Source organism: Pongo abelii, chromosome 10 (genome assembly GCF_028885655.2).
Source record: "Pongo abelii isolate AG06213 chromosome 10, NHGRI_mPonAbe1-v2.0_pri, whole genome shotgun sequence".
Taxonomy (NCBI): Eukaryota; Metazoa; Chordata; class Mammalia; order Primates; family Hominidae; genus Pongo; species Pongo abelii.
Window position 1 is genome coordinate 128,971,030 of NC_071995.2, and position 24,376 is coordinate 128,995,405.

At 47.3% G+C, this 24,376-nt stretch overlaps 1 long non-coding RNA gene across 2 annotated transcripts in view; it reads right to left on the reverse strand.

Moving 5' to 3' along the window:
* Positions 1 to 549: 549 nt before the first annotated feature.
* LOC129049281 (uncharacterized) overlaps positions 550 to 24,376 on the reverse strand; it is a 52,071-nt gene continuing 28,244 nt past the window's right edge. The window contains exons 1-6 of one of the 2 annotated variants that reach the window (XR_008512259.2): positions 12,520 to 13,453; positions 9,853 to 9,966; positions 7,225 to 7,285; positions 4,386 to 6,999; positions 2,615 to 3,828; positions 550 to 2,501 (exon numbers count right to left, since the gene is read on the reverse strand). This is a non-coding gene — a long non-coding RNA (uncharacterized LOC129049281). Of the gene's footprint in view, positions 2,502 to 2,614; positions 3,829 to 4,385; positions 7,000 to 7,224; positions 7,286 to 9,852; positions 9,967 to 12,519; positions 13,454 to 24,376 lie in introns of those variants that run through there. The other variant, XR_010135853.1, reaches the window with a different exon arrangement.

Sequence of the window (24,376 nt, forward strand, 5' to 3'; positions counted from 1 at the left end):
GATTAATTTAAAACCATTTAAGATCACCCCCAGTCAAGAGAAACTGTCAAACATGACCGCTGTCCCCATCAAAAGTGAGACAAGCAGAGAAGTCGCCTCTGAAGATATTTGTAGTGAGTTTGCTTCCCTGTCTTTCTTGCTGCCTGAGGTTCTGGCCTGGCGCAGCTCTCAATCAGCCCTTATTCAAAATTTTAGATTTTGAGCATCTTAGGTTTTTTGCATTCATTTTAAATTTTGCCCCTGAGGCAAGTGCGTTACTCACTTTCCCCATGGTCTCCAAACTCGGAATCTTCTTACAGAAGATTATGCTACATGGAAGATTATTGTAGAACACTGTACTCAATCATTAGGTGTGATAACACATTTTTCATAAGAGATCAATTTTCCCCAACCTTGTAATCATTAACTTATGAGCTATGACCTCACTGATCTAACACTGTTAAAATCAATCAACCTAAAAACGATGTTGATATGCTTAGAATTATGGACATAGCCAAGGCGTTCTTCCTGAAAAATAACTTTATTTTCAAGGAAAAATTGACAAGGGACTCTAATAAAATGCTTGGCAACACAATAAGCCATTTGGATTTTTCCATGACAGCATTTCCATGCTTCATTGGTACAATAATAATAAACAAACGAGTCAATAAAACAGGCCACACAGATGATGAAAGATCGATTCAGTATTATTTTGCTAACATTTTAATCTTCACATAATCTGGCTTTAGCAGAAGTCACTGAAACCAATATGTTTCTTTTTAGTTATGTGGTTTTATAACCTTTTCTTGATTAGTATATTAAGTAGCAGATTAGAGCATACAAGATTTCCTACAATATATTCAATTCACAAAAATAATGTTTCCCAATTCATCTACTTCAAAATGACCTTAAACTCCTGTATAGGAAAGATCAATTGCTTTTTTCTGGCCGACCTGGGAGCTGTCTAAGGGGCTCTTGGACGGACTTTGCAGCCATATCACACTCCTAAGAGGTGTGGATTTAGACATCAGCCTCTCTGCTCTGAACCACATTCTCTGTTGAACTTCCTCACCATTGATTTTTTTTTTAATCTGAGGGTCAAAGCTTTCTATTATTTTCATTATATTTTTATCTCACTAGTTCTAACCTAATGCTGCAGGCAGTCGGGAACTTCTGTATTGTAAAAATATTATCTAAATATCTGCTTTCATGGGTCATCCCTAAATCGGATCAGTAGGCTCTGAGCCCTTGCTAAAATGATTGAAAAGAACAAGGACAAGGTCAGATCTGGGTGTCCCTGCAGCAAAGGCTGCCTCCAGGTGAATCTTCATTTAGAAACAGAGCAGCCAAGAACGCACTGGAGCCATTGCTGTTGCTTGTCCTAAATGCATTCTCTTGCTTGCTAAAATTCAGATACAGGGGACGGAGGCATTCTCTCACTTGCTAAAATTTAGATACAGGGAACTGAGGCATTCTCTGATCAAGAGACTCATCTCTGAAAGAAAATGAGATTGGCTTCATTTTCAGGCTTTCTCTCGCGAAGTGAGAGCAAAAGCATGCTTCCTTTGCATGAATGCCATCTTCCTTCTGAGGCTTTCAAATGGGGTAACTCTGCTTCCCTGTTAGTGAAGGACGTTTCCGTGGTCAGTGGCAGAAACCATACAAAATGCATTTAAGAACAAAGAGAAGTGACAGGATTGTATGACTGAAAAGTTTACAAGTAGTTCTGGCTTCAGGCATCGCTGGATCAAGGGGTTCAGAAATTCTCACCAGGACGCAGTCTCTCTCAAGCTTTTATTTCTGCTTTCACAGGTGGTGACTTCATTTTCATTTCTAGGCAGTTTTGCCCTGTCTAAAAGCCAGATACGCAGTATATCTAGGCTTCATCATATTAGCTATAATTCCAGTGGAAAAAAGAGTTTAAAAAATACCAAGAATCAATCCCCTTGGCCTGAGCACCCAGTTAGGATCAATGATCAACTCCTAGATCAATCACCATTGCTGCCTGTGGCAATGCTGCGAATGGCCCAGCCCCGGGTCCCATGCCACTGCTGCAGGAGAGAGATGGGGTTGGACCCACACAGGTCAAATGGGATGCTGCCTCCAGGAAAGGGGGACTAGGTTCCAGGAGGACAAAAACACAGATGTTCCCTCCACAGTGCAGTAAGAGCTCTGCCATGACTTGACAGCAACCACTCCGATCTGTAGGTTTCCGAGACCCACGTCATCTCCCTGTTGAGAGTCGAGTTCACATTCACTCGCCTGCTGTTTCCTCGTCCCATGCTGATCCTCCTGGTACCATGCTGATCCTCCTGACGGTCACTCAAACATCCATCATCCAGCTTCTCAGTGACCACAGTCACTGGCATGGCTAGCACTGCTCTTGGTCCTCAGCTTCCTCAAGTCATTCCCTCTGTGTTTTCTGCTTTGATGCCCTTCTGCAACTGTATTCCTATGCTCTTTCTATATGCATGTGTATATTATAACTCATGGCTCGGTCATGCTCCTTTATGGAAGAGTTCCTTTTAAAAGAAATGGAGAAAATGCTTAGAAAAAGTGTATTTAAAATAACTTTTCCCCTACTTTTATCCCTTTCGGTGGCATTTCCAAAGAAAATCTGGGAGAGTCCACTTACTTCTCAATCCCTTCAGCAGAAAGAATTTCAAAACACTCGGTTCACACTTCTGTGGCATTTTCAGTCTTCTTCACATTGGAACTATTTACTCATGGTATATTTGTGGGCGTCCCTGCCTTCTGTGGATCAGGAGCCCCTGGGGAGTCTTGTTCCTTGCTCCTGTTGGAGCCTGGCCAGCACCTGACTCTGCAGCTTCGCGCATCGCAGACACAACGCACCTGTCATCAGATGAATTGATTGGGCATCTTGTCGAACACCAGCACGGGTTGTGCTAACGATTCTTAGCTCCATTGCAGCATAGCTGCAAATCAATCACCGTCTTCCAGAATTCCTGGATATTTCTTTTTTTCTAATCAGAAAGACAGTAGCAACACCTGGTGCCAAAGAAGTGTAGAGATGCTGATTTGTGTTTAGAGCATGCTCAGAGTTGACCTTCTCAAATCAAGAGGAAAATAAAGAGAAGAAGAGAGAATTCCTCGGCCCTGGCCAGAAATGGAGGGTGGGCTTACAGCCAGGTGCTCAGGTACCAGACTGGTGGTTACTCTTCTGGCCTCAAGGGCGTCAGCGTTGCTGAGATGAACACAGCAGCCCCTTTCAGTCAGGTTTTGCTTTCAGTTACCCATGATCAACCACCGTCTGAAAATATGCAATGGATCACTCCAGAAATAAACACTTTATAATTTCTAAACTGTGTGCCATTCTGAGTAGCGTGATGAAGCCTGGCATGGTCCTTCTCCACCTTATCCCTGACATGAATTTTTCCTTTGCCCGGCATGTTCACGCTGCAGACACGACACTCCATGCCCACCAGCGGCTCAGTAGCCATCTTGGTGGTGAGCTGGACTTTCTCTGTGTCACAATGCTTGCATCCAGGTCACCCTTATTTGACTTAAGGATGGTCCCAAAAGACCATGTGCACGTGGCAAAAGCAGCCGTAAAGCACTTTTTTTTTCTTTTAGTGAAAAGGTGAAAGTTCTCCACTTAATCAGGAAAGAAAAGGAATTATAAGCTAAGGTTGCTAAGATCTTTGGTAAGAATGAACCTTCAATCTATGAAGTTGTAAAGAGGGAAAAATAAATTTGTGCACAAGATCCATAGAGATCAGCACTATCCGAGGTTTCAGGCATTACCTGGGGGTCTTGGAACTCGTCCCCGGTGGATAAGGGGTATGACTATGGCTCTGCTTCCACTGGAGATCAGGATGTCTTCAATGTCTAAAAGAATGCACGAGACCCTGAGAATGCACCCGGAACGTGCTCCCCAAACCTATCCTTGCTTGTAAAATCACCCACTATTCTCTGAATATCCTCTCTCAACAATTAAAGTGACAGTTCTAATTTATCACTCAGAGGATGTGGGGCCAAGTGCAGATATTAATTCTAAGAAATTCTTAGGCTGGGTGTGGTGGCTCACGCCTGTAATCCCAGCACTTTGGAGGCCGAGGCAGGTGGATCACGAGCTCAGGAGATTGAGACCAGCCTGGCCAATATGGTAAAACCCTGTCTTTTCTAAAAATACAAAAATTAGCTGAGCGTTGTGGTGCATGCCAGTAATCCCAGCTACTCGGGAGGCTGAGGCAGGAGAATTGCTTGAACCCAGGAGGCGGAGGCGGAGGTTGCAGTGAGCTGAGGTCGTGCCACTGCACTCCAGCCTGGCAACAGAGAGAGAATCTGCCTCAAAAAAAAAAAAAAAAAAAAAAAAGAAAAAGATAAAAAAGAAATTCTTTGCAAACAAAGAGTGAGAAATGCCATGGAAATTCTCCTGCGGGGACCTGTGTGATGAAAATCAGATGGGCCATGTGGGCTTGAAGTTGTCGCTCTTTTCCTAGGTGAAGTTACTGGCACCATGAGCAGAACCTGCCCAAAATGGCAGATCTCCATGGGGCCTCAAGGTCCAGTGTGAAGCGCAAGTCCTGCCAGAAAGGAAGGCGATCAGGGCTGGCAAAGAGCAGCACGTCACATGGCTCAGCAGGTGCCCTGCGTATGACAGCGCCTAGGAGAAATGGGGAGATGACATGCATTGCAAGCAGGGCATGGTCCATGCAGACCCCACCTAGAGATGGGCTCCACTTTAGGAGAGACCCCACTTGCTTGCTAAGAAGGTCAATTAATGCCCTGTTCCTTTCTGCGGCCCAGAGAGCACCCGGCGCGGCTCCCAATGCTGATGGCATCTTCATCTGGCAGCTCCTGGAAGGGCACTGGGATGAGGAGTTTGGCCAGGGAAAGGTAGCCAACTGTTCAAACTGTGTCCAAATCATGCAAACACAGAGCTGTAACAAATCTCTTATCATGCCTATTTTTATGGTGATTTCTTGACGAATTGTTAAACAAGGAGTGGGTTATTCACGCCTCCCCTTTTTAGACCATGTAGGGTAACTTCCTGATGTTGCCATGGCATCTGTAAACTGTCATGGCGCTGGTGGGAGTGCAGCAGTGAGGACAGCCAGAGGTCACTCTCATTGCCATGTTGGTTTTGGTGGGTTTTAGCCAGCTTCTTTACTGCAATCTGTTTGATCAGCAAGGTCTTTATGACCTGTATCTTGTGCTGATTTCCTATCTCATCCTGTGACTTAGAATGCTTAACCTCCTGGGAATGCAGCCCACTAGGTCTCAGCCTCATTTTACCCAGCCCCTATTCAAAAGGGAGTTGCTCTGGTTCAAATGCCTCTGACAAATCTGGCTGTTTCTGTCCCTTACTTCTGTTTTCTGTACTTCACTTTCCTTTCTCTGTTTATAAATCTTCCACCCCATGGCTGTGCTGGAGTTTCTGGGCCTAGCCTGGCTCAGGAGACTGCCGGATTTGTGAATCACTCTTTGCTCAATTAATCTCCTTTAAATTTAATTTGGCTAAGGTTTTTCTATTAACAACAGCAAGGGGTGACTGATGTATCTTAGAGCAAAATTGTCTCTCTTCAACAAGGCCCTGTGTGATGTGGGCCCTGTCTACCTCTTCAACTCACTGTGTATGACAACACAGACCTCCTGTCTGCGGCCTCAACCATCAAACCCGTTCCTGCTTCAGGATCTGTGAACTGGCTGTTCCATCCTCCCAGGAATCCCTCTCCCGCATCCCGCCGTCCTCCCGCATCCCGCCGTCCTCCCGCATCCCGCCGTCCTCCCGCATCCCGCCGTCCTCCCGCATCCCGCCGTGGCTGGCCTCCTGGGTTGATTTTGGTGCCAGCTCTCACATCTCCTCTTCCAGGAGCCCTCCCCAATGTCTCCGTCTAATAGTTCCCCTCCATGTTCCCCTGTCACTGGCCCTGTTCCATGTTTCCTGGTAGTACTCACCACTACCAGTTTTTACAGATGTCCTCACATGTTTCCTCTGTATCCTGTGTCTCCTCCTTCCAGATCAGAAGCTTTCTGAGAACACAATCCATGTCTGACTTATCACTGCTGCTGGCTCCAGAGCCTGACTCATAGCAGCTATTCAATAATATTTTTTAAACTGAACCTTAACTAGCTTCCATCTCAAATATATATGCAGAGAAGACGGTTATTACACCCATAAGTTCACCTATGAAATCAACAAACTAGTATATATGCTTTGTTAAAGCCCAAAAAGAGAAGGTTGTCAGCAGAATCAAAACAAAGCCAGCCCGAATGAGGAGTGGTTGTGAGGTCTCCATAAAGAGCCTGCCCTAGGAGGTGGGTTGATCTGGGGCCCTGAGAGCAGGCAGGAGCCTGGGCTCCCAGCAGCTGAGGGCCTCCAGGTCTGTTTTCATGTAAACTGGTGAATGATCCCAGCTTCTCAGGTCTGTTTTCATGTAAACTGGTGAGTGACCCCAGCTTCTCAGACCTCCTCAATCCTGCTAGGGAGCGTTGATGGTTTGGATCAGGAAAAAAACAAAGCGTCTTTCTAGATGAGAACCAAAGAGACAAATCAGCCTTCAAATTGGGCATCTCCCTATACCTGTCCCACCTGTATGGAAGAAAATGAGGAAGTGTCCTCCCTCGGGAAGTAATAATCCAGATAATAACATGCTTGCCTGACACCATTCCTTTCATCTTAGCATCTCAGAGCACTTAGAAATATTAAGGATTTAATGGGTGTCACTGGGACGCGAAGCCATTCCAAAGCAGCCTGTATCTCAGGTTCCCATCTGGGAATGGGCTTACTCTGGTCCATTATAATGACAGCCCTGTAAGCAAGGTATTATTAGCCTGTTTCACAGATGTGGGGGAGTGAGAGCCAGGCAAGGCTGATAACATTGCCACCTACTCCCTGCCCCAGGAGTGCCATAGAGGCCAGTGACATCGTGGGTGCTTCAGGTTGGCAGCAACTCAGGAGGTTGGAGTCACAACTGAATGAAGAGGAATCACAGCCTGGGAGTTCACACGCAGACCAGCAGGACAAAGGCAGTCCATTCACTCCACGAGAATGCACTGCACAAAAAGACAACCCAGTGGGAAAAAAAGTGAGCAAATGACTTGAGCAGTCATTTCTCCAAAGAAGATATACAAATGGCCAATAATCACAGGCAAAGATGCTTGTATTAGTCTGTTCTCACACTGCTAATAAAGACATACCTGATACTGGATAATGTATAAAGGAAAGAGGTTTAATTGACTCACAGCTCCCCAGGGCTGGGGAGGCCTCAGGAAACTTACAATCATCATGGAAGAGGAAGCAGACACGTCCTTCTTCACATGGCGGCAGCAAGGAGAAGTGCTGAACAAAAGAGGGGAAAGCCGCTTATAAAACCATCAGATCTTGTGAGAATTCACTCACTATCGCAAGAACAGCAGCATGGGGGTAACTGCTCCCATGATTAAATCACCTCCCACTGGGTCCCTCCCACAACATATGGGTATTATGGGATTGCAATTCAAGACAAGATTTGGGTGGGGACACAGACAAACCATTTCAGTGCTCAATACCATTAAGTCACGAGAGAAATGCAAATCAAAACCACAATGGGATACCACTTCACACCTCCTAGGATGACTCTACTCAAAAAGGCAGAGAACAACAAGTGTCAAGAAGGATGTGGAGAAAGTGGGGCCCTCCTGCGTGACTGGTGGGAGAGGACGATGGTGTAGCCACTGTGAACAGCAGTTTGGTGGTTCCTCAAAAAGTTCAATATAGAATTACCACGTGACCCAGCAGTTCCAATCCTAGGCTTAGATCAAACAGAATGGAAAACAGATGCTCAAACACAACATATTCACAACACATTCATAGCAACACTATTCACAATAGTAAAATAATGGATTAGTGAGTACGAATACAGAGTTTGATAGAAGAAATGGGACCTAGTGTTTGGTAGATCAGTAGCGTGACTATAGTTTCCAATAATCTCTTGCATATTTCAAAATAGCTAGAAGAGAAGAAATAGAATGGTTCCAGCATGAAGACAATATTTAAGATGATGGAGATCTCAAGTACATAGATTTGATCTTTACAAATTATTTGAATGTATCAAATTAACCACATATGTCTCAAAACTATGTACAACTATTATGCATCAATTTAAAAACTTTTAAAAAAGTAGAAACAATGGACGAATGGAAAAACAAATTGTGATATGTCCATAAAGTGGAAGATTATTCAGCCGTATAAAGGAATGAGGCTCTGATATGTACTATGAGATGAAGGAGCCTTGAAACACCATGCTAAGTGAAAGAAGCCAGACACAGAAGGCCACATGGAGTATAATGCCATTTATATGAAATGTCCTGAATTAAATAAAGCCACAGCGGCAGGAAGTGGATTCGTGGTTGCCAGGGACAGAGAACAGGGAGAAACGCAGAAGGACCACTAGCGGATACAGAGTCTCCTTTCAGGGTAATGAGAATGTTTTGGAAATAGGTAGAGGAGGGGGCTGTACAACATTGTGAATGTACTAAATACCACTGAGTTGTTCACTTTAAAATGATTAACTATGTTACATGAATTTCAGTTTAATTTTTTTAAATGCAGAGTTTCTTTGCAATAAAATGACAATCACTGACATTTACTGAGCACTCCTATATACCAGCCTCCATTATCATCACTGGTCTCGGATCAACTCAGTTAATCCTCCCAGCAACCCTGCCAGATAGGGACTATTAGTCTCACTTGCAGATGAGAAAATTGAGACACAGAAAGTTAATAAATTGCCCAAGTGTCCAAATATAATAAGAGGGAGAGCCAGCACAGACCCAGGCATCTAAACAACCAGGGGTCCTGCACCAGTAACCTCTGGGCACTGGAAATTCACGCTGATCACTGTGTGCCTGCCTTGAGGTGCTTCCATTCTGAAGGGTGGGCACACATGATGAACTAATTGCCAAAAAAGCCTCCTTGCAGGCTGTGAAAAGCCCTCTGATCAAATGCAAATACTAACTAAAGTTCAATTTGGAACAACACTCTTGCATCGATTGCAACTGAGATTGGCGAAAGATTCACGAGTTTGGCAAACATAACCAGAAGCATTCCATGAAGATTAACTGTCTCTCATGGAATGTAGACTAAATATGATTGTATACTTTTTATCCTTTGTAATTTGTGTACTACATAGTTTTTATATTAGTAAAATTTATTATATATGTGTATATAGATGTAGGTATGCAACACACAGATGTATATATCATATGTACATTCCACACCCAGCCTGGAACTTGTTATTAAACATTTTCTAGCAAAACTATTCCCTACTCATGGGATTTTCATTCTCCTGTCAATCTCCAGGGTGAGCACTGTAGGGATCACAGAACAAATTGAACCTAAAGAAGAAAACTGCCTGAATATAAACCCAAAGAAGGAAGTCAGAGAGACCATTCTTTGAGAAAAAAGCACTTAGTGTTGGGGACCATCCTAGGCTTTCATTTACCCAACAGTGTGAGTTTAGGCGATCTATTATCTAGATCTATTATCTATTATCTCTATTATATTTAATCTCAGGAAGACTCAGTTTGTTTATCTGTAAAGTAGGGGACACAAGAGGAATGACAGTTGTCATGAAGATTAACAGTCGCTAAAATATGTTGGTTCTAAGGGCTGACCCTGAGCTAGGCATTCTACATGCATTCTCTCTGAATCCTCACAATACCCCTAATATCTACCCATCCCTCTGGAATGGGGAAGCAGCGGCAGAGGGAGGTGAGCACAGCCTAACCCCAGGGCGCAGAGCTGCACAGAACGCGTCCACGCTCTGACCACTGAGTCTGCTCCCAGCTGCTGGGCACACCCCCGGCTCAGAGGCGCACAGAGTCAAGCCTGATAAGCGGTATTATCCTGGAGGCAAGGCTACTTACTGGCTCTGGCTTGGTCGCCTGCGTCCGGAACCTGAAATCCACAAAGGTGCACACAGATGTGGGTCGCTGCCTTCCCAAGAGGCTCCTGCCCGGTCCACCTGGCGAAGCGCAGGGCTGCGGGCACAGGATTCTCCCATCAGACACCGGGAGAGCATCTCCGCGGCGGCCTGCAGGGCCCGCTGTCTCCACTAGGGGGCGGCGTACGCGCGTCTCTCGAAGCCGGGACCCGCGCCGGGAGGCGCACTGGCCGGAAACAGCGCCCGGGCGCTCCCGCGGCTCCCACCTCAGAGTTGTCCCCAGGTGCCCCAAGCCCCCCGCGCGAGCCCCGGCACGCGACCCCTACCGCACTCCTCAAGGGCTTGTGTGGATCTGGCACGCGAGCCCCACCGCGCTCCTCAAGGGCTTGTGTGGATCCTTTTGTCCCCACCGCCAAGGAGCTCCTCTGACCCAAATTCCTGCTGAGCTCACTCCAGGCCAACACCCCGAGCCACGCGCTTCCCCAGGGAGGATTCCAGCCCCCCTCCAGGACGGCCTCAGCCAAGGAGCTCCCGCTGGGCCGAAGGAGACCCAGAAAACACCACCTGCCGGGAGCGGATATCATCCACACACAAACACACTGGTGCAAATGCATACACACATGCATACACACACTCATACACATGTTCATGCACGCCCATGTGCAAACATGCATATGGCATATGCGCACACACACATGCATACATTTACCCACACCTACACGCACATATATGAACACGTGTGCACACACATGAATACATTTACCCACACCTACATGCACATACATGAACACATGCGCACAGACCTGCATACATTTATCATACCTACATGCACATACATGAACACACACACACATGCATACACTTACCCACACCTACACAGACATACATCAACACATGCACACAGACATGCATACATTTACCATACCTACACGCACATACATGAACACGTGCACACACGCATACATTTACCCATACCTGCACGCACATATATGAACACGCGTGTACAAACATGCATACATTTACCTACACCTACACACACATACATGAACACACGCACACACATGCATACATTTACCCATACCTACATGCACATACATGAACACACACACATACATTTATCCATACCTGCACACACATACATGAACACATGCACACACATGCATACATTTACCCACACCTACACGCACATACATGAACACATGCACACACATGCATACATTTATCCATACCTACACGCACATACATGAACACACACACATACATTTATCCATACCTGCACACACATACATGAACACATGCACACACACGCATACATTTACCCACACTTACACGCACATACATGAACACATGCACACACGCATACATTTACCCACACCTACATGCACATACATGAACACATGCACATACACACGCACACGTGCATACATGTGCATATATATATGGACTTGCACAGGCATGAACATATGCATGGTGCATATACATATGCTACATACACACATGCACACACATGCACACACACATATAGCTGCATACATATACACACATGCACACATGTGCATATGTACACCTGCATACATATACACACATGCACACATGCACTATATACATGCATACATATAAACACATGCACATATATACACACATATACCCCTGAATACATGTACACACATGTGTACATGCATAATACACCTGCAAACATATACACACATGCAAATGTGTAGCACATGCATTGCTCCAAATGCACACATACGCACAGGCATGCATATGTGTTTGTCTGTGTGCACACACACCTCCCAAACAGTGGCTGACATCTGGTGGGGATGAATAAATATTTGCCAAATAGGTGAAAGTACACATGGACATCACAGGGGAGGCCCTCTCCGCCACAGGGCCTTTGGATCTGCCAGTCCTCTGCCTTTTTACTGTTTTCTCACCTGGCTGAATTCCACTTAGACCAGATGTTGCAACACGGGCCTGCAGAACACACCTGGCCTACAGTTGTGTCTTGTATGGTCCACTGATTATTTTAAAAAGTTACAAGTTGGCAACATTTAAAAACTGAGAAATCTGATACAAATTCGCAAAATCCTGTGACCTTGGAAGATCATGTATCTGGCAAGATAAACTCCTATTCACATCCCAGGGAGTGATCAAAGCTGGGCAGAGGATGCCTCCCCAGATGGCGAAGTTCCCTTTGCCACCGCCCGCGCCTTCATGCTCTATTGTGCCTCATCACTCACGCATCCACACTACTTGCTCAACACCTGCAAATGTGTGCATTTTTAGCCTCTGACTTCACCTTGCTCCCACTTCCAGGAAGCCATCCACGAACCCCAGGGTTGGGGCTTCTCCTCGGTGCTCCCACATCTCCCTGGATGGGGGTCGTCTCTACCAGCAGGCTGGGGGATCCCTGAGGGTCTGTGTTCTGCTCACAGCTGGATCCACTCCCAGCTCTGAGTGCCGTAGGTGTCAGGCACACAACAGGTACTCAAAAAATGTTGGTGGAATCGGCAAATAATCGCAGAGCACTTTATCATGGAAATCTGGGCTGAGCTTTATAAGGGGAGCTTGAATTTAGGAGCCGAGAAGAGAATGAAAGAATCCGAGGCAGGAGAAGGTCAGGGCTGCCAGAAGGGAGTGGGACACTCACTTGTTTGGGGAAACAGTAGCCTGGTGTGGAGGTCCGGGCAGGTGCTGGGAACTACGAGGGCAGCGAGGTTGTCCTGGCAGAGTAAATGTTCGTTGTTTAGCCACCAGTCTGTGGTACTAAAGATGAAGCAACTAGAATCCTTGGGACAAAAGGGAGGTCTAAAAGTGTCCTTTGAAAGAACCCATAAGAAATTCACACTAGCATTTCCAGGAGCCATGCGGCCAGTGGACCAGGTGTGTGCGGTGTCTGCCTTTCCCCACTGCCACCTGACTCAGGAGGTATAAGAAGCAGAAACATCCAAGGCCTGGTGTCCTCAAATAGGTGGCAGAATGACGTGGACCCTGAATAAGACGATGAGGCAGGAGAGAAGAGTGGCCTGGTGACTCGGGAACAGTCAGTGGCTGTGGTCTGCATGCAGGACCGAGGGAGCTGCCTCCAGCCCTCCCCACTCCTGCTCCCCGGGGGTTGGTGGAGAAGCTTCCAAGGGCTGTGCGCAAAGGCAGGAAGTCCAAGATCCTTTTAATGAGTTTACTCAGCCTTTGGAATATCAAGTATTTGTTTTCCTAAGACTGGAAAGAAAGGGTCAGCAGCCGGCCCCCTCCTGAGCAGCCCAGCTGCTTTGTCCTCAATTTGTTTGGGCCTCTAAAGAGCTCACGTTTATCAAAGGCCGTTTCGCACCTGAGGCCCCGAGTTACTGCTGCCTGGAACACAGGGTTTAGTAATCCGCTCAAATCCCCAGGCCAAACAGTGGCACCAAACAGATCTCCTCCGAAATCACTTTGAACTTCAGTCCCAGGAGGCATTTTGGCTTACGCAGGATGGTCTTTGAAGAGGAAGTTGCTCTCTGTCCTCTGTCGGCGGCGGGACAGAGTACGGATCCAGGCCTGACTGTGCTGCAGATTTGCCAGCCTGTCCTCCCTCGGCGCCGGGGCAGCCTGTCCGCCTGGGCTGCCCTCTGGGGCTCCTTTCAAAGGCTCCACTTCCCAGGGTTCACAGGCTTCAGGGCAGGAGCTGACCTAGACCACAGGTGGTCGGCAACCCGACCTCGTTTATTCCTTTGAGTTTTGAGGGTTGTTTTGGGGGGATTTCTTGGGTAATTTCTTCTGACACACTTACAGAAAAGTTGTAAGACTGGCAGAGAGCATTCCTGAATCCTTTCATTCAAATACCCCAAAAAGGAACACCTTACTACATTTAACTACATTTACTCTCTCCCTCTGTTTCACACCCTTTCTCTTTATACACACACACACACACATAAAATTTTTCCTTAAGTGTTTTAAAATTTAACCTCTAATGATATAATTAAACTCATTCTCCTTGTAAAACATTAAACCCTTTCAGACGAGAAGAACATCCCACTGACTGTACCTAAAGAATCTTTCGCTTTTCATTTTCCTGCATGGATGTGTGCCCCACGGAGTGACACCACAGGGTGGAACTCAGAGCTGGAATCTCTGCCCCATCTCCTGTGACACGTTTTCTGCCTGTCTGCCAATGCATTTTTATATATCCTGCAACTTAGATCTCTCCCTCAGCAACTTATCTCAGAGATCTCACCAAACTGGTATGTAAAGTCTCTGCCATTCTTTTTTAGCTGGTGCCATTAAAAATGTTTTACTCATCAGATTGGCAAAAATATTAAAGTTTGATATTATCATGTATAGGGGAAGGTGTTAGGGAAAGGTTCTCATTGGTGGGGGTGTAAATTAGAGCCACTTTAGGGCAATTTGGCACACATATTAAAATTCACAGTGCACTCACTACGACCCAGCGGTTCCAGTTATCTGGATCTAAATGAGATTCCTCCACTGGGCGGGCGGGGTACATGGAGGCATGCAGTGAGCTTGCCCACGGTGGGGCTGGAGCAAAGGGTTGAAAGCTGGAATGCACATCAGTAGGGGGTGACCGGGGAAATCTCTGCAGTTGGGGAATACCATCAACCATAATTCTCAACATGAGATTCCCATGAAGGTTTCTTTAAAAAAACAACAAAACAGCTGGGTGCGGTGGCTCACACCTGTAATCCCAGCACTTTGGGAGGCCGAGGCAGGTGGATCACTTGAGGTCAGGAGTTCGAGACCAGCCTGGCCAACATGGTGAAACCCCATCTCTACTAAAAAAAAAAAAAAAAAAAAAAATTAGCTGGGCATGGTGGCACATGCCTGTAATCCCAGCTACTTGGGTGGCTGAGGCAGGAGAATCTCTTGAACCCAGGAGGCAGAGGTTGCAGTGAGCCAAGACCGCGCCACTGAACTACAGCCTGGGCGACAGAGCAAGACTCCATTTCAAAAAAAAAACAAACAAAAAAAACAACAACAACGAAAAACCAAGCCACCCAGGTCACATCCTTAGATTTTACTTTTTATTAATTTGGTCTGGAATAGGATTCAGGCATCAGTATTTTTTTTAAGTTCCTTAATGATTTTAATCGTCAGCTGGGACAGAACCACTGAGGTCCCCTGGCAGAAATGGCTCCAATATGATGCCGACAGAAAGTTTCCTGGCCGGGTGAAGTGGCTCACGCCTGTAATCCCAGCACTTTGGGAGGCCGAGGTGGACGGATCACGAGGTCAGGAGATCAAGACCATCCTGGCTAACACAGTGAAACCCCGTCTCTACAAAAAATACAAAAAATTAGCCGGGCGTGGTGGCGGGTGCCTGTAGTCCCAGCTACTTGGGAGGCTGAGGCAGGAGAATGGCGTGAACCCGGGAGGCGGAGCTTGCAGTGAGCGGAGATCGCGCCACTGCACTCCAGCCTGGGCGACAGAGCGAGACTCCGTCTCAAAAAAAAAATAATAATAAAAAGAAAGTTTCCCCATTGGCCGGCAGGTGGCATGAGTGAGCAAGACTTGGGGAAAAAAAGAAAAAAATACGGAAAACCTCACTGGGTCATTTCACTGCCCCGGCACTGCTACTGTCCTGGGTGCTGTTCTTCGTGTTTGTGGGGAACTTTGCAGAGCTCCTTGATTAAGCCCAAGTCCCCAGTGACCACAAACCAACACAGGGCCTCCAAACGGGGCCCCAACCCCACCTGCCTTGAGCAGGTCCTGCTGCACCCAGGCCCCTGATAATGGAGATGACCACAATGCTCCCTGCTCACCGCTTTAAATGCATCATTTCATTTATTCCACCTTACAACCCTAGGAGGTCGGGACTCATACCCACCCCACGGCAGGGATGCAATTTTCCTGTATGCAAATTACCAAAGAGGAAGCTGAAGCAGCAATGTGGTGACTCTGAGCCACAACTTGAGGTTAGACGGCCTCTTTGTTCCCAAAGTGTGTTCCTGAGGCACCATGGGGCATGCAGCAAACTTATCATAGCACATGCAAATGTTTTCATTTTTTTAAGGAAAACAGGAACATCTGTCAGACACCTTGCAAATTACTTCTGTTATTTGGACCTGAGGACTTCATAAATGAATCAGGTGTTTCTTTCTCCTAGGGCACTATGAAAACATCCCTAAGACATGAAGGTGCTGGTGGACTGAGGAGGTTTTGGGGAATGTCTGTCTCAGATCTTATGATCACACTACACCATAGTACCGGTGCCGCCCCTGCTGAGTACCTTTCCTGGTTCGCTACCTCTGCAAGAATAAAGTCCCAAATCCACATCCTGGCAATCGGTACCCCCACGGGTGACCGTCCAGCATCCCACAGCCGAGACCCTTCCATGCCAGAACACTGGACGTCCCCTCCTCTGCCAACACCATGCCACGCCAGACCACCGCTATTCATTCCCTCCTTTGAGACCCTGCCACACCGGACCACCAGATGTTCCCTCCTCTGCTGAGACTCTACCATGCCAGATTACTGGACATCCCCTCCTCTGCTGAAACCCTGCCACGCTGGACCACCAGCTGTTCCCTCTTCTGCTCTGACTTTGCTCCCTCTTCCTCCTGAAAGAATATGTCACCCTCTCGACTTGTCAAGATCTGCACTTGCCCCTCGAGGCTAGCTCAAGGCCCATCGTGGCCAAGTAACTTCCCAAGAACCTGGCTCTGGAACCCAAGGGGATTTGCTTGTTCTTTCACCTGACTTTTGAGGACCCAAAGGGCAAGGGCCAAGCCCTGTTATCTTGGTATCCCCGCATGTGCTGTGTATTTCTCACTAAAATACAAGCTCCTGGGTTCAAGGCCTCAGTACAGTTGAGCAGGTTGTGCACTGCACAAACCACCTGGCTGAGCAGAAAGCAGGGACTGAAGTATCGAGTCTGTAGGCAGGGAAAACATCTTATGACTAATCCACAGAGGTGTGTCATGGACTGCAGTGGCCTATCCATGTCAGATATCCTTGTCTTCATCACCACCCTCCTATATTTTGGGCCCCCAGCAGCACAAATCCTCATGCCTATTCACTGAATAAACAACAAAGTCACATGTGTGAGCCCTATTCTGTTAAAAACTCTGACATCTTCCACAAAATGCAAGCTTTTCTAATAATAGCTAAGTAACATTTACGCGTTACGAACATAACTTACTTCATTACAAAAAACCCTTAAAACCATAAATTAAGCACTATTATTTTCATCTTCATTTTTAAATCGAGCAAATAGAGTCAGAGAGGTTACATAAGCTTTCAAAGACCACACAGCTCATAAGTGGTGGAGTCTTGAGAACATCCATCCAGGGCATGTGAGTTTACACATACCATGAATTTAGAGCTGATGTTTGTGAGTCGGCGGTGGATTCTTCTTGACCCTCAGGTCGTAGCCAAAGTGGTGTCTTCTTCATGTGAGCAGACCCTGACTGTGGGAGAGGTCTCCTGAGGGGCTGGTTCTGCAGGATTCAGGGGGCCTTTTGCAACCAGGCCTTCCAGCGAGTGTGAGCACCCAATCCCCTGCATTCAATCCCTTCCTGCGTAAGGTAGCTGGAGCGATTTCTATTCATGTAACTGAATCTTGACTGCTACATTTCCTCTCTCACTTCCAGAATCCCAGTCTTGCTGACACATGTCTTAACTTCACCCCTTTCCCATTGGCAAGGACTCTGCCTTATTCGGGCCTGCACAGCTCCTCCCTGGAAATCCCAAGGCAACGCTCTTTTGATTCACTGTGGTTCCAGGTATTTCACCTCTCCAATCCCACCTCGCAAACCCTGTTGCATCCCTCCCCTGGGTGGGTTCAATCTTGCTGGGGAAGAGGATCCAATTCACATAGACTTAACACTATAAAAGGCCAACCTTATCTCCTAAGCCTGACAGCTGACGCATTGGCCACTGGCTGTTGGGCTTTCTCGTTACGGTTTGCCATGTCTTGTCTTAAGGACATCCTGAGGGAGGTACAAGCTGATCACTCCTCTTCTGAGGAGTCGGGGTTGGAGAGGGGCATGTGGTTGGATCTCACATGTATTTGGTAATGGGGGGGCCTGAGAGTTGAGACCCGCCAGTTTCGTAGTACCTCAAAAGCACTTTTGGCTGCTTCTCAGAGAAAGGGATTCACTTTCTATCACAATCTGCACACATCCAGTGACACAGTGTCAGGAACCTACACATGTGCCGTGCATTCAGCCCTGTGATATTTCCCATTCTAGTTTAGCTCAGTCTGGGCAATTCTGTTCCATGCCAGTCTATTCTATTCTATTCTATTCTATTCTATTCTATTCCATTCCATTCCATTCCATTCCATTCCATTCCATTCCATTCCATTCTATTCTATTCTATTCTATTCTATTCCATTCCATTCCATTCTATTCCATTCTACGAATCTTACTGTACTCAGTTTCACCCTGTCCTATCCCAGATTCTAACTTACCTTATTCCCTACTCATCTCTCCACCTTAGCTTTGCTTTTCTAGTCTTTTTTTCTCAACTAGGATCCCGAGAGAATTAAGCTTGAACATCCTCAGCCATTCATCGTATATCAATCATCAACCTTTATCCTAGGCACCCAGAGGGGTACTGGTTATAATCCATTTTTGTAAGAATTGAGAAAGTGTTTGCTTAGATCATTTTCTACATTTTATGGTTCAGATAAGAAACTCTGGTTTGAAGAGTCTAAAATGATCTCACAACCACTAACAGGTCACTCACTCTATCTGCCTGCCTGCCTCTCTTTGAGGTTTATAATAGAGCCACACCCAGACAGGGTTAACATTTAAATACACCCCAGATTTTCAGATCACTGTCTTGGCAGTTGTTTGTTTTATTAATATACTAGGAGTTCCCCAACTTGAATTGGCCTCACCCTCTCAACCTCCAAGATGCTCTGTCCCTGCCAAGACAAATTTGTAACTCCCTGCTTCTCAAAAAATAAAGGTCAGTCTCCATACTTCGATGTTTAGGATCTTCCGTGGCTCAGCCTCAACCTGACCTCCTGGCCCAAGGGCTGCTGTGCCCCGCCCACCCCCCCTCTCTGTCCCCTGAGCACATTGTTCCCTTGGTGGAATCTGGCCAGCCTTCCTTGTACAGCCCTGGCTGCCCCTCCCCTCCACAGTCCCTTCACACTCAGGTCACTCCCTAAAGGAGGGGACAACTGTCCCTCTGTCCTTCCAAAGCCATTGATGCAATGATCCCAGGGCCATGTGTGTGCAGAGACTGTGCTGGGCAGTGGGAGATGCAGTGATGAGAAGGTGAGACCAGAGCCTGTCCTTAGGGAGCTCAGAGTCTCATTAAGGAATAATCATGGTAGATAGCATCTTTATATGCTGCTGATTATGCTTCAGATACTGTTCAAAGCACTTTACACAGATGTGCTTACTAAATCCTGGAAGCAAGCCCATGAGGCAGTACCATTATTCTTCCCAGTTTGCAGATGAAGACATAGGCACAGAGAGGGTGAGCCACTTGCCCAAAGCCACACTGCTTTTCAGTCATCAAGCTGAGATTTGAATCCAGGCACTCAAGCTACAGAACCCATGGTCTGAAACAATTAAAAACCAGAGTCTGTTCATCAGAGAAGCATAGAGAACATCTCTGTTATCTTCCAGGGGAACGTGACTTAGGCTTGAGGTCAGGAAAGGATTTTCTCTCTTTAGACTCATGCCCCGGGTCAAGACCATCTATAAACTGATGACTCTAAAGTTATTTCTTCAGATGCACCTGCACACCTGCTTCATCAGTATCCCCATGGACATGCCTGAGAGGCCCCTCAAACTTTTCAAGTCCCCAGACAAACTCATAGTCTTCCTCCACACACCATCTCCTTCCACACCATCAGAACAGTTAACACCCATGCTCCTGATAGCACAGCCCCAAGCTTCTGAATCATCTGACTCGCGCCTCTCTCTATTTCTCTCTCGCGCACACCCCTGTCTCTTTCCCCACCCAAATATTGCTTCTCTGAGACCAAAGAGTTTTGCGTGGGTTTTGGGGTTGCTTTTCTCTGTTTGCTTTAATCACCATATGTTCAGCGTCTAGATCAGGGTCGGCATATGCATTCTCTGCATTCCCTGTCCCTGGTTAGGTAATGGATACTTCAACCTTTGCGGACCATGCGGTCTCTGCAGCAAGCATTCCACCCTGCCACCAGGGCACACAGCAGCCACGGATGAAGTCTCAGTGAGGGAGCGCGGCTGCGTTCCCATAAAGCCTTATTTGTAGACACTGAAAGTTGACTTTCCTCTAAGTTTCATGTGTCACGAAGTAGTCTTCTTCTTTTGATTTTTTCTAATTATTTGAAAATGTAAAAATAGTTATTCGCAGGCAGGCTGGATCTGGGTTCAGTCCCAGAGCCGTTGTCGGCTGCCCCCTAGCCTGCCTGTAGTAGGTGCTCAGTGAGTATTTGCTGACTGAGTGGGGAACATGACTTTGGATCTTAAATGTGAGGTTAGAGAGAATTGATCAGATGATGGAGAGAAATAACCATCCAGACAGAGGGGACAGCATGGGAGAGGTGCAGGTGCAGAGGGGAAGGTGGCTCTTTCTGGTGCTTGAAGGAAGCTCAGGGTGGCTGGAGTGGAGAAAGCCAAATACTGAGGTTGAGGACTAGCATTAGCAGGGTCGCGAGGACCCTCTGTGCGTGGACATTGTCGAACAACACTGGGTAATAACGACCAAGGCTGAGCCAGGGCTGGCCCGTGTGGGGACTTTCCCACGCACCACCACAATCACTGCTCCCTCTCAACACTCCTGTTAGGTGGGCACCACTATTATCTCGATAGACAGATGTAGAAATTGGGTCACAGAGAGGTTGAGTAACTTGCCCAGGGTCACACAGCCTGTCAGTGGCCAAGCTGGGATTCAAACCCAGGCAATTGGCTCCAACACCCTTCCCCCATTCATGGGACAAGGCAGGCTTGCCGTAGCAAATAAAAATTCACGGCCTGGCATGGTGGCTCACGCCTGTAATCCCAGCACTTTGGGAGGCGGAGGTGGGTGGATCACCTGGGATCAGGAGTTCGAAACCAGCCTGGCCAACGTGGCGAAACCCCATCTCTACTAAAAATACAAAAATTAGACGAGCATGGTGGTGGGCGCCTGTAATCCCAGCTACTCAGGAAGCTGAGGTGGGAGAATCTCTTGGACCTGGGAGGTGGAGGTTGCAGTGAGCCAAGATCACACCATTGCACTCCAGCCTGGGGGACAGAGTGAGACTCTGTCTCAAAATAATAATAATAATAATTCAGGACTTCATGTTAATATGAATTTCAGATAAGCAATAAATGATATTTTAGTATAAGCACGTCCTATAAAATATTTGAGGCATACTTATACTAAAAATTGTTTCGTTGTTTATCTGGATTTCAAATTTAACTGTATGTTTTATATTTTATCTGGCAATCCTGTGGCTAGGGCGAACCCTGGGCACAGGAAGGATCCCTGTGGATGCTTAAAGACATGAGGATAGGAAAATGTTCTTGTTTATCTGCACCAAGAATGCCAGCAGTGGCAGGAGACAGGCAGCCCACATGTGGACTGCAGGATCCTGTTTCACAACCTGAGATGCTCAGAGAGGGGCAAGCTTGAGGCAGGAGCGTGTGCACGCGGCGGGCTCCCGGGGCTGCACCTGCTGAGGATCTAGCGCCCCACTTTCCTCTGCATTTCTCCATTTATCAGCCACCTGCCACCGTCTGTCATTCCCCAGGCTCAGGATGAGTGTTGGAGGTGGCTTTGGGAGCCACACAGAACCGGGAGGAAGCACAGCCGCCTGGCCTCCTGCTGTTGGCAGGGCGTGGCAGCCTCTAACTCAAACACAGGCAGGCTGGTCCTGGCCGCCGGGTGAAAGACAGCCGGCCCAGGGTTTTCATTAAGAAGGTAGAGAAGAATGCTTCCTTGGCCTGCTGCCCTTTCTCCTGCCACAAAAGAGGGGTAGGGAGCTGTGAGTGGACTACAACTGCACCCCAGAGCTCCGGCAGGGCGCCCAGTCCCCGGCTTCCGGGCTGACAGTCCCCAAGACAGAGGCGGCCTTCATCCCTGGCCGTCACACTGGTGCTTCAAGGCAGACAGCTGCCTCTTGCCGGAGCAAAGTGTTTACTAACGAATTTGTCAATGGCCAGCCTGGAATTCACCCTCTTCAGCTTGATCGTAAGAAAAATTTAGCTCAAATTTAGAACTGCTGAACAGTTTAGGGGCCATGGTGTCAAGTGCTACCTGGAGAGGTGGGGAGCTACCCACTCCAGTGCTGTTTTCCACATCATGAGGACCCTGGTGGTACCTGCTCGGCACTGGGCATTGTGAGGGTTCCTGGGAACCCACATTCATGTAGTGCAAAGTGGCCCAAACCTTGAAAAGGCTGGAAACCAGTGTGTGTGTCAGCTGGGTTGAAATAGGCACATGATTCAGTGAGACCAGGTGTGTACAATAGAGAGTAGTGGAGACTGGGGCAAATTGGGACTGCAGGCCCCATCTGAACAGGGGAAGCCGCTGCTCCGTTCTGCTGAATGTCACCATTTGGTGAAAGTATGCTGGGACACCTGACTTTTCACTGGTGTTGGAAATCTAGATTTTTTAAAAATGTAAAGGCTCAAATTCTGGGGAAACGGAAAACATCTATGGACCAGGTTTGGCCTACGAACTGCTAATTTACAACTTCTGCGTAAATCACACCGCAGCCTGTGTGTGGACTCCATACAGGCATATACACGTGTGGACACCCAGGACTCCAATGCGTGAGGCCTGTGGGGAAATGTCACATGCAGGAGACACACACACACACACACACACACACCACACATACACCATTGCAACCACAAACACATACAACCATACACATAACCAAACACATACACAAATGACCACACACACAACCGCACACATATAAACACACACACCACACACGAAACCACAACCACACACATAACCACAACCACACACGCAACCACATACACATACAACCACACACAAGAACATACACAACCACACCCAACCACACAATACCACAACTACACATAACCACACACAACCACATACACAACCACCCACAACCACAAACACAACTACACGCACAACCACACACCACCACACACAACCACACACAATCACAAACACAACTACACACAACCACATACCACCATACCACAACCACACACAAAACCATACACAACCACAAACACAAAACTACACACAACCACACACCTCCACAACCACACACAGCCACACACACAACCACACACCCACAAGCAAACACCACGACAACCACACACACATATAACCCCACACACAACCATCACAACCCCACACACAACCATCACAACCCCACACACACCACCACAACCACACACAAATGACTACACACACCACAACCACACACATATATACACACCACACAAAAACCACAACCACACACAACTATATACCACCACAACCACACATGCAAACAACCATACAGAAGCACACACAACCACAACCACACACACCACCATACACACAACCACACACCTCTACAACCACACAACCGCAAACACAGCCACACACATTGCCACACACAACCACACAACCACACACACAACCACACACCACCACACACAACCACACACACAACCACACACACCACGCACAACGACACACAAATAAGCACACCACCACAACCACACACCTCCACAACTACACACAAAACCGCACACACAGCCACGTACAACCACACACACACACAAACTCCACACACAGCCACACACAAAACCACACACCACCACAACCACACACACAACCTCACACACAACCACACAGCCACACACAACCATACACGCCACCACAAACACACACAAACACACACACACCCAACCACAACCACGCACACACAACACACACCACCACAACCAAACAAAAAACCGCACACACACCACAACCACACACACAACCAAAACCACACACACACCACACACACCACAACCACAAAAAACACAGACACAACCACACACAGCCACACACACAAATTACCAAACACACACACCACCACAACCACACACACAACCACACATACAACCACACACACCACCACAACCAAAAAAACCACACACAAACTGCCACAGCCACACACCCAACCACACACGCAACACAACACACCACCAGAACCACACACACAACCATACACACAGTCACACACACAACAACCACAAACACACACAACCACACACACACACACACAACCACAACCACACACAGCCACATACACATCACCACAACCACACACAACCCCACACAAACAACCACACACACCACCACCACACACAACCACAACCACACACACAACCACACACAGACAACCAACCACTCACTTCAGAGCAGACCCTGAGCTGGGAAAGCAAAGGTAGCCGATCCTGAGCGCCCCTACCCGCCAGGACGTACCCATGGGAGTCTCCATGCATCGGCTCCTCTCATTCTCTCACCGGTCCCAGCAGTGAGCACCATTATGATCAGCCACCTTTTGCAGATGGGGAAACTGAGGCACTGAGTGGTCAAGTCACTTCCTAAGGTCTGAG